At 38.1% G+C, this 12,017-nt stretch overlaps 1 protein-coding gene across 1 annotated transcript in view; it reads right to left on the minus strand.

The window, feature by feature from the left end:
* LOC128491322 (teneurin-2-like) overlaps positions 1–11,511 on the minus strand; it is a 240,059-nt gene extending 228,548 nt beyond the window's left edge. Inside the window, exon 1 of the mRNA XM_053463638.1 lies at positions 11,309–11,511. The gene's annotated coding sequence lies outside the window, so the exon portion shown is untranslated. The remainder of the gene's footprint in view (positions 1–11,308) is intronic.
* Positions 11,512–12,017: the final 506 nt, after the last annotated feature.

Here is a 12,017-nt window from a genome sequence, read left to right on the forward strand (position 1 = left end):
AGATTTTGAAAAAATGGTTTTGAAATGGCAAAACGCTACAATTAATTATTGCCCTATAATGTGGAGAAAAAAGCAAAAAAAAACATAAAACATTGGGTATTTCTAAACTAAGGACAAATAGTAGAATCTTTTTAGCAGGTTTTTTTCAATAGTTTTTATAGATGAGTAAAAGATTTTTCAAGTAAAAGTCAGTCTTTTTTTCTCAATTTTTTAACCATATTTATACTTTTTTTATAGTAAATAATATAATGAAAATAATGGCATCTAAAGAAAGCCCTTCTTGTCCTGCAAAAAAACTAAACAATTTATAACTTGCGTGGGTTCAGTAAATGGGAAAGAAGAAAATTACAGCTAAACACGACCAGCGCAGAAATGTTAGAACAGCCATTGTCACAAAGGGTACAAAAAATAAAATCAGCCATTGTCATGAAAGTGTTAATAGATGTATGTTAAGATGTAGTTTAATATATGCGTGATATAAAACATCTCACCAGGGGACACCAGGGGACAAAAATGACTGTTTTTTTTTTTTGGAAAAACAGAGAATATCTCCTGGAGCTTTCTAGGGATTTAGAACATCCCTGAAAACCCTGAAACTCAACAAAGACATTGAGGTTCCCACACATGACCTGCATGGGTTTTGTATAATTAGGTTTTTCTGTGTTTCTCCTTGTTTTACTTTTACAAACTGTATCATATATCACCCTTGTTCATATTATTTTTGTATATAAGCACTATGGAATTCGTCAAATAAAACTACATTTTAATCCAGTTTCGGTCTCTGTGCTCTAACCGAACTCTACCTTCAGAGAAAGCCAGAATATACCACATAACTTAATTGTTTTACTTAAATTGGATTTTATACATTTTTGATCTGTTTAATGTGGTACTGGGCATTACCAAAGTGTCCATAAACTGTAGTCAGCTTAAAATATAACTTGGTGATGGCAGCATCTTTCTTTAGCTCAAGCTTTCTGAAGCTTGTCTACCATTTTCACTATTAGTCCAATCAAAAAAAATACATACAGGCTCCTGGCATTTATCCCACACCCTATGAATAAGAACATAACTATGGGGTCTTAATAAGTATAGTTTGGAGAAAAGAAGAGAGATGGGGAGATGTAGTAGAAACATTTAAATAGTTAAAGTAATTTCATATAGTGCAGTCAGACTAGGGCTGCAACTAATGATTAATTTCATAATCGATTAGTTGGCCAATTATTTTTTCGATTAATGCACATTTGAGCCCAGGCTTGCCACACTGCCTCCCAGATATGCTTTATACCCACTGTATGCCTTATAACCCCATATATGCCACATACCCCCATATATGCCACTCCGCCCTCCCCACATAGGCCTTATATACCCTATATCCCCTGATATGCCACTGTGCCCCCTGATATGCTTTATAGCCCAGTATGCCCTATACCCCCAGATATGCCACTCTGTCCTCCCCAGATATGCCATAGTGCCCTCATAGATTCACAGACTCGTTCACAGCACACCGACACAATACTTTATAAATAAATACAGGATTAAAATCTAAATGCCCCAGGATTTAGATTTCCCTTAGTTCCCCCCCCCCCCTTTGCCTCTAACTGCACCTTAAGTTAACCTTATTAAATCAATTAAATTAACTCTCAGTCCTCAGCATTAAATTAACACTAAAGACCCCATTAACCATAACTGTCCCTAAATTAACCCTAAAGACCTCATTAACCATAACTGGGCCAATCGTCAGAGTAACTGCAGGGATGACTGGAAAGAAGAAAGGGGCAGGGACAATCATCAGAGTGACTTCAGGGTGGGACTGTAAGTAGTAACTGCTGTAAGTGACATTGAATGAACCGGATTATAAAACAAGGGGTATTTTTCAGAGCATTTTCTCTGAAAAAAACATCATCTTATAATCGATAAAATTGATTCCACTAATCGATAATGAAATTCATTGGCAACGATTTTCATTATTGATTATTATCGATTTTATCGATTAGTTGTTGCAGCCCTAAGTCAGACATTCCAGCAAGACTGTGCCATAGTGCACAAAGCAGGTCCATAAGGACATTGTTGCATGAGTTTGGGGTGGAAGAACTTGACTAGCCCACACAAAACTCCGACCTCAACCTTATTGAACACTTTTTTTGGGATGAACTGGAACGGAGATTGAGAGCCAGGCTTTCTTGTCCAACATTAGTGCCTGCCCTCACAAATGCTCTTCTTGGTAAATGGGCACAAGTTCCAACAGAAACACTCCAAAAGCCTTTCTAGAAAAGTGGACGATGTTTTGCTGTAATGGTTAGGTGTCCCACTTCCCAATACGCCACCAGAAGGGCTGCCATTTTGTAGGCAGTTTGCACCAGGTTACGTTCTCTGAGGTGCAGACCAAAATAGCAGATAAAAAATAAAGGAGAGAAGATGAAAGACGGAAGGGAGAAGATAAAGAACAAGAAGATGTGGAAGTGGTTGGCAGAGCCTGAAGGGGTCAGCAGATAAGGTAGGGAAACATTTAAAGACCGTGAGAGAGTGAATGCGAATGAAAGTGTGAGAGAGTGATATTGAATGACAGTGAATGTGGGCACTGGGCAACCAATTTTGTTCCCAAATTAAAAATACCACCAAAAAAACCCCATAAACATTTATGCACGTAATCAGGCAAAACATACACATAACCTCATACAATCTTAGTATTCATGTTATGAACACTGCACATGTAAATTGTGACAACTGTTAAAGTGTTAAATTTATGAATTATGTCCCCAAGCAACCTTAAAATCTCCCTCAAGCCCACTTTACAAACTTGGAACCTCTGGAGTGCAATGGCAAAGTTGGCTCTAGTGGACACAAGATTACAACTGAAAAACCAGTTGGACAGCCCACATAACAGTAAAAATACACAAATGTATTTTGTGCTCTACAAAAATACGTGGGTTTACTGGTAGCATAAGTGTACTACTGAAACAGTATTTAAAAAAATGCCCTTTTGGAAGCCCCAGAGAACTTGTCATTATTGGGCTGGCTCTGGTAGACAAAGGTCTTTTTGGCGCAACAGCCCATATTTCTATATTAGAATCACATTGGTTTTATGGAGAAAATGTGGGCTTATTTGTTATCACATGTATAAAGTAGGAACGCCCTCAAATGAAAATTCCGGACCGAAACCTAAAATTCAGGATTCACCGAAAAAAAAAAAACTTTAAAAAAACTCCCACACTTTTATTAAAAGTATGTAACACACCAAAATTGGACAGCAATCACAGTCCTATCATGCCCAGGCATAGCCAGATTCCAGCATGTACTGCTTTCTCCTGGCCTGTACAAGATACGCTGCTCACACAGTGTGTGCGACCAACGTACAGGTAAGCAGCCTGGCCCCGGCGGACGATTATTTTTGGTTGTTTCTTTTATTTCACCATTTTGCCAATAATGCCCATTTTGGCTGAGATATTTTGGCCACCGATATATCAGTGCTTCCCTACTTAACAGCATACCTACCAAGTTTCCTTTAGGCTAGATTTCCACTTGGTTTTTTTTGCTAAAAACGCCCATAAAAACGCCAATAGCGCCACCTGGCGTTTTTTTAGTGAAAAACGGCTGCAGCCAGATGTTAGCTGTTCTTCAATAGGAAATCGCAAAATGCCATTTCCACTTGGCGTTTTTCTGTTTGGCGTTTTTTCAGTCCTCTTTGGCGTTTTTCTGCTTTTTTGGGCTCTGTGGCAGTTTTTCAAAATTGCAGCATGTTGACACTCTGGCGTTTTTTGCAAGAAATCTTGGCGTTTTTCTCCAATAGAAGTCTATGGGAGAGAAAAAACGCCATGAAAAAGCCATGTGGGTTTATTGCCTTGGCGTTTTTTATGGCGTTTTTTCCACAGTTACAATGCAGAGGATGGACCCAGTATCTGTGTGTCCTACAAGAAATAGGCTGAAAACAAACAGTTTCACACAAAACAAAGTCCTGGACTGGTTCATATTGAATTTTACACCATTTGGAACAAACATGCCATTACAAACAAACAAACCAACTGGATCCTGCGTGCCAAAAGCAACAGCAAACATTTTGCACCATCATTTGGGGCCAATCTTCCCAGAGGAGCAGACATTCGAAATAAAGCATGCCTGACAAACCACAGAAAAGAGACAAAAGGGTCTACCAAGTAAATGACATCAGGAGGGGGCAGATACTTGCCATTTATCCTAATCCCTTTTAGCTGGGTGAAACTTCTAACTTGTAACAAAAGCAATTTCCACAGAAAGGCTAAAACGCCAGAAAAAACTCCAGAAAAAATGCCAAAACGCAGGTAAATGCAGTGGCAGTTTTCTTGGCGTTTTTCCTGGCGTTTTTCATCAAGAAAAAAACGCAGGACAAAAACCCAAGTGGAAACCTAGCCTTATAGGGACTACATTGTGGCCTGTTTATCTGGAACACTGTGGAATACTAAAGGCAAACACCATTTACAGAGCATACTGTTTTGCATGTGTGATGCACCTAATAACATGGTGAACAGAAAAGAAAAAAAGATCCTTACTCTGTACTGTTTTTTGTGCGGGATCATCTGTAGACACTATATTGCAGTCCACTACCAGCAGCTTCAGGGCTTACTACTGTATGTACCTGTTGCTTGAAAACAGTTGTACGAGATAATACAGACATCACAGAATTCCACTGCTGGTAATGGCAGCAAAGTACATGTCAAATACAGTCTTCTGAGAATGTAATAACAGCTAATGGGCATTTTCACTGCTGGCTTCATGAGATCAACTGAGGTGGCTTATTAGTAAACTTTAGAACCTTCTTTTCGGAATAAAACTCTCTCTGACTCTCAGCATGCGAGAAATAGTCTCTGCAAGCCACCTGTAAGATGTGTCGAATGGTGTAAACGTGCTGTTTTCCTCAAGGAAAAAAAAGTGATTGACTTGATTTTTTGCAAACATCTTTCTTTCCCTATCCCAAGGCTCTGTTAGTGTGTGGAAGCACTGTACAGCTCAACCCTCTCCAGTGTTCTGTATTTATATTTTGTTCACTTGATCTGCGAAACCATAGCAGGACTGCTGATTTTATAGAAATGTTGTATTTTTCATGAATATGGAAAGAGTGTGTTTTGTTACAAGATTAAATTTGGCAATTCCTGATATCCTACAGATTGCGATGAGTTAAGGTTTTAATGTTACTGTTAATAATATTTTATTTTTATTGTAATATTTTTTGTTGTAGAGTATTAAATGGTATACCACACAATATTTCAATATGTTAAAAAAACAATTCAGAGTTTAGCCAGCTTCAATGTAAAGCATTGGAATAAATTAATATGTTCCCATAAATCCAGGGACCGTCTGGCTTGTTCGATGATCACCTTTAAGATGCACAAATCAAGGTACACTAAACTGTTTAGCCAAACTTTCATATTTAATCACATGAAGCCACACAAATGTTAAGTATATATATATTGCTAAAAAGCCTTGATACATGAGGAGATACATTATCACATATAAAATGTATGACATAATGAACACAAATTCCAACATGGCAGCTTTTCAATAAAAATTTAAGAAAATACGGGAACTCAATCACATTTTTTTCCAGTTTAAGTTTGTGATAGGTTACACTTATTATACTATATTTACCGTAATAAGAATTATGTTAAATACAATGAAAAAGAGAATGTCAAACAATTGCATGTATATTTAATCAGAGGCTATGCGTAGATCATACAAACCTCTTGTCACCATTTTAACTTGTTATTGAAAATGTCACTCAAAGGATTTTATTTCATTAAAAAAACATTTTTTCCTGCCCGGAAGAGATCAAGAACCAGTGATCAATGCTTGGTTTTAGATCAGATTTCAATGTTTGGATAATGAGCGTATTCTTTTAATAAGTCATTACTCAAAGGATTCAAAACTTCTTTGATTCAGTCACTGTCTGGTATTGAAACAATACTTTCAAAATGTAGTTATAACTTGGAGTTAAGCTCCTATTTTATGCTGAAATTTAGTTCAGCAACTCAGCTCAATAACATTGGGTGGGTATACCAATGTAATCTGAATTTGCTGCTTCACCTATAAAAAAACTAGTTTCATTCTGTAGTCTGATGAGCAAATAAAACTTTGCAGATCTTTTGTTTTATAATTTCCTTTGATGACTTCATCATGCAATGCAGAAACTTTTTAAGAAACATTTTTCAGTTTCCATAGCAACAACCTATCAGTGGCTGCTTTCCTGTGACATGACAATTAAGCGTTCCCAGCAAAAATTCTGGAAATTTCTGGAAGGAAAATTATAAATTATTATTTCTGAAAAAGTTTGCGGTATTCAGCAATGTAAGGCATGACACTTCTAATAATGCACTTGGTTACAAAAGTGTACAATTTAGCAGAGTAGGTGGTACAACAGCTTTAACGCATAGCAACATCTATGTATTTACTAACAAACAATAATATTGTTACTGCTTACTGTTGCATTGAAACTATACGACACATTCTTTAACAGTAATTTGCTGAGATTATCGGTCTAAAAAACAGGGAGGGGGCTTTGATAGAACAAATGAAGCAGAACGCTCCAAATTTTTGTTTGAATTTTGTTTTTCGTACTCGCTTTCTGTCACACTCTTTGTTTGAAATGGCACTCACTCTGTGATGTTCCCGGGTCCTCCGCCGTCCTGCAGGCTCTGCTTCTCGCCATACATGAAGGATCTGGCATCCTGGAGTTGTCCCACGCCGTCCACAAACACCGGCATTCGTGCATGCCTACTCTTAAAGGGACCAGCACCCAATGTTGGCGGGTGACCCCTAGGCACCCTGGGAGACTTTTTAAGTCTCTGGTACCTCTAGATGGATGCTCAGTTGTCTCTAGAGCTTGCCTCTGCAGCTAAGTGTGTACTCCTGTTCTTCCATTTCCTGCCCTGAATCCTGCACCAGTTCCCATTCCTGTACCTGAATCTGTTAACCCGTTGCTGACCTCGGCTTGTACTACGACCACGTCTCTGTCTCTCTACCATTTTCTATTTCTTCTCTGCTTGAAGAAATTGGGAGAGGCTGTCCCCATGGTGCGTGCTGAGCATCTCTGCATGTTCCATCTAGAGCACTTCCACTTCAGGGCTGAGGAGCAAACACCAAAGGGATAACTTCCAATCGGAAGAGCGAGGTTGTCCCCATGGTACGCGCAGAGGTCAGGGTAATGCAGCGGATTGCCGGGAGAAGCAGAAGGAGGGGGGTTGCAAGCCAGGCCTTCTTGTCCTGCATGGGTGACTGACCTCACAAACGCTCTACTGGATGAATGGGTAAAAGTTCCCACAGAAACACTTTATATTACACGTATTTCATGTATTGTTAAACCAAGGTTAAAAGCTTGCAAAAAGCGTTTGCTTTTTCTGTACCCAACACACAATATGTGTTAACAATAAAAATGTCTATTATATCAACTTTAATTTTATTGTTAATTTTCACTTTCCCCTTTTGAAATATCACCACAGAATCTGCCGGTGCTTCATAAATAAAATGTAATATAATACTGCTTTTCCAGTGAAGCTCTAATTACTTTGTTGTCTACACACAACATCCATTCATCCATGCATGCAGTTAACGCTTTCACTTGCATGATGTTTCACGTGCAATGTTATTAACTAATGTAAACAGTATATTTTGCTGTGTACTTCTAATAGCTTTATATGCTTTTCAGCACATAATCATACTTAAAAGTACATGTTTTTCCCTGACTTGGGACGTGGTCTCTGTAATTTAAAGATGTATTCACAAATGGTTTGGTTTCTGTACAGAAATTTGTAACAATTTTAAGAGGGAAAAAAGTCTAGTATTTACAAATATGAGCTCAGGGAAAAGATGGTTGGATCCCCCTGGAAAGAAAGCTTGGGATCACCGGTATTGCTGGAGGGTAGTGATATTAAATTTAGTTTCTGTGGTTTGTCAGCAATAAAGTTAAAGGGCCCTCACATAAAAATAAATCTTTACATTTTTGAACTGGTCACCAAAATTTGAGTTTGTTGAATGCTCAGGCCAGAGTTAACATAAGGTTGCCCTGAACATGATAACTTTTTTGCATATAATATGGGACTATGCCATAGCCATTATTGTGCTGTTATGAATACGGACATTTAATCTAACGTACCGGATTTAAAAAAAATATATAATGCAGAACATTTTTAAGGGGGCAGTAGAAGCATTATTAAACACTCATCTACAGATACCATACAGAAGGGTTGTTTTTTCCCTCAGAAATCTCATGGTGCTGCCGCAACCACAAGGGATTGTGGGTAGGTGCATGCAAATAAGGTCAACAATGATCATCTTTTGCCTCTATATCCACTTTATACATGGATCCCTTGAAAGTAATTCCCCGCTGTCATTGTTGACCTTATTTGCATGCGCTTACCCAGAATCCCTTGTGGTTGTGGCAGCACCGTGAGATTTCTGAGGGAAAAATCACCTTTACCCACCATAGCTTTTGTTATTATGAACATTATTTGTGGCACTGGTATAAAAACAAAAAAAAAAATGTTTTTAATGTTTTTCTGTAATCAGCTTAACACAGCTTCTAATCAAAGGCTCAATATTTTAAAACAAATGTTTCCTACAATAAATAGCATTTTATTATTTTTGACTATATACGGTATTGTATAAACTGAAAGCTATATGTGTAATGCCCCAGGACTGCCTGATACACGTGTACAATGCTTGTTTTGCAGTGTAGTGCGACCTCAGCATTCAAAGTCGAAAGATGTTCTTAGAAATCAGGACATAAGTACATGATAGTAAAACACAGGTGAATTCCATCGTTGTTAAAAGAAAGGGATTTACCCAACAAATCTAAACACTGCATGTGAGTTATGGTGAGTTGAAACACTTTATCTCACTGATTAAGCTATACATTAAAAAACAGGCCACCCATTCTTGTAGGAGTAGTTAATTGAGGTTGACCCTTAATAATCTTAAATTGGCGAGTTCAAATGCTTTATATTTTCAGCAAACTCCGTTTGATGAGTAAATCCCAGAGGGTCTATTAAACCATACCAGAATAAGCTACAAGTTGTAAAAATATATGATTAAATGAATCTTAAGCACCAAACATATTTTAAAGAATAACAGACATATGCTCTTTTCCACTATGATTATTATGGTACGCAGATTATGGCAAGTAATACCTGGGAGTACTCAGAGAACTTTGAGAACCCATAAATATGTATTGCAGAGACAATAAGAGCACACAAGCACAACTCGTAAATGTATCCGTCAAAAAAAAGCAAACTACGCTATGAGTGAGTCATGAAAATATCAGTTAATAGGTGGTAAAATTATAGACCACAACCTATGCATTCTATTCTGTTCAAACATAATGAAACCAAAACACATACTACTGCCAACAAAAATGCCATAGAAAGTATTGCATACATAAAACATATTTTGTGGCCTTCCATCTTTCCCTTCGAGGACCACGAAAAGCAGAGTTTCAAACACCACCATGACCCAAATTTACATCACTACTGGGATGACCGTGTATATTCAATATAGATAAACCTAACCAGACACTTACAGTGCAAAGTGAACACGTTGGCTCTTTTGATTTATCAAGTAGAAAGCTGATAAATTTTCACAGCTAACAGACAAACAGCTTTAAGTGCATGATTTGATGAATTGTCTTCTTTGTCAAGTAACGTAGCCGGATTTTATATTCATTACATTATGAAGTCAAAGAACCATGAAAATATCTAAAGTCAAGTCATAACTCATTCATCTCAGAGTAGCAGTAACTTTTATGACAGCTTTCTATCCAAATTTCAGGTCTGTATAATAAAATGCTCATTTAGGATCAGCAAAGCAAGAACTCAAGAATCTGTTTTATTTCATCCTTATCTGAATAGAAAAGTAAAAAGTGTTTATCTGTCAGCATGTAATCAAAAGACACAAATCAAACATTAAGAACATGACTTAATAACGTCTCGGAACTAGATTTTCGAGTAATTCCGTAGGGACATAATAACCTTGCCATCGGTAGCTAAGTTGCACAGAAACTATGATGTCACTGGATTCTTTTACTGGAAACTTTTACTTCCTGCTTTTGGAAGTGCTTTACCTGAAAAAGGTAAAGGTCCAGAAACAATATCATAACTAGATGCCTGCAGCCACTAGCTTAACGTCTACATTTTGGGGATACTTTTTACTTTCTCAAACAATGTTTACTTTTTGATGTTTACATTTTTACTACTCAACGACTTTTAAAATGCTTGTAGACAACCCTGTAGACAGCACTTCTTCATTAGTTTGGATCGTAAAAGCTGTTTGACACAATCAATAATGCCTTGGTTAACACTGATTTTTACCACTGCAATCAGAATTGATTTGTTTTAACAATACCAGTTTGTCATTACTTATTGACTTAGGGGATTTGGTTTCCTTGCACTAAGCAATACACAGTTTAAACTGAGCTATAACCTTTTGCGGTTATGCAAAGATACTTAATAATTAAACCTTTAGGTTTAATACCAACTATTAACTTACTGTATAATAAACGCAACCGCTTATCAATGCACATATATAGTACGGCTATAGAAAAAAATATATATATTCTTTTAGCTATAGGGAATGTACGTATAATTCTTGGGCGCCGGTATCCAAAGGGGTTAAATACCATGCTGAGTATAATAATGTATTGGCATGCTGTTAACTAATGTTGTAGACTGGGCAGAAATGTAATGTAGGTAGGAATGCTTCCTCTCTCTACCTTGCCAGTCCTGAATGAATCAGTAAGTGCAATTTAGCTGCAGCTTCAATCATCATGGACAAGACAGCGCAGAATGCAGTGAAGCACTTATATGTTTATTATCCTTTCCAAACAGCACTAGTAATGCTGTCCATTATTGCCTCCTGCTGCAACCATGCAAAACAGCATCCCCTATTTCACATGGAACAGAGATGACTCCTTTTCCTTAAATCAAAACAATGCTGTCCAGCCCCAAAACAGCCCTAAAAGGTGTAGAAATCCCTCTGAACAGGATCACCTCGATCACAGACTTAATACATCATAGCAGAAAAACACAGATCGGTTAGTAGGAATGTCATCACATGACAACACTTAAAACACACAACTCTGGACTTCTATGAAGTGCTCACATCATCCCCAACTCCCCTCTCATTAAAGGGAAGTGTGTGGCAGTCGTAGTGGGTGCACATGGAGTTGCAATGATGCCAATGAACGTGAATTCTCACAATAAGCTGCCGAACCGGCTGATCTCCGATCTGGGTGACAACAGAAATCTAGAGCTATTACAGACAGTCCTGAGAAAGGACGGAATTATATTACCAGATTGTCCTGCAGGTTTCACTACAGCAATTCTATGCGGTGACTTCTAATCGCCCGCCTCTGTCTCCCGCTTAATTTTCCAGGAGTTTCACAGCCCACAAGGATTATCCCCACAGTACTCTCTATGGTAGGGCAGTTATCACCCTCCAAAAGTCTCCAGTGCCGGAACGCGTGTCCACGCAGCTCTTCCCAGTTACTATTACAGCGGCAGAAGCGCCCGCAGTAGCTTTGTGTAGCGTACAAGCTGCTTGTGAATCAAGACGGGGCGCAGACTGGATGGGAAGAACGTCCAATCCCCAGGCTCGCAGCTCGAACGCTCACATACATAGCAGATTGGGAGCTACCAATGCGCTCGCAGGCCGGGGAGGACGTCTGTGGGAGGATAGAACCCTGACTTTCTACGGAATCTCCGGATGATCCGCTTCAGAACCCTGGACGGCTCCTGCTCTATTCCCGTGATCCGCCGCTCACTCAGAGCTCGCCTTCCTGTCTAGCAGCACTGACACGAGTAGCTATGTGAGCATCAAGAGGGATCGGATTTAGTTTAACATAATAATAATACTGATAACAGTAATAATAATAATAACAATGACGATAATAATAATAATAATAACAATAATAATGATGATAATAGTAATGCTATTACTAAAAAATAATAACAGTAATAATAATGATGATAATAATAGTGCTATTAATAAATAACAATAAT

This window comes from Spea bombifrons, chromosome 4 (assembly GCF_027358695.1).
Source record: "Spea bombifrons isolate aSpeBom1 chromosome 4, aSpeBom1.2.pri, whole genome shotgun sequence".
NCBI classification, from domain to species: Eukaryota; Metazoa; Chordata; class Amphibia; order Anura; family Pelobatidae; genus Spea; species Spea bombifrons.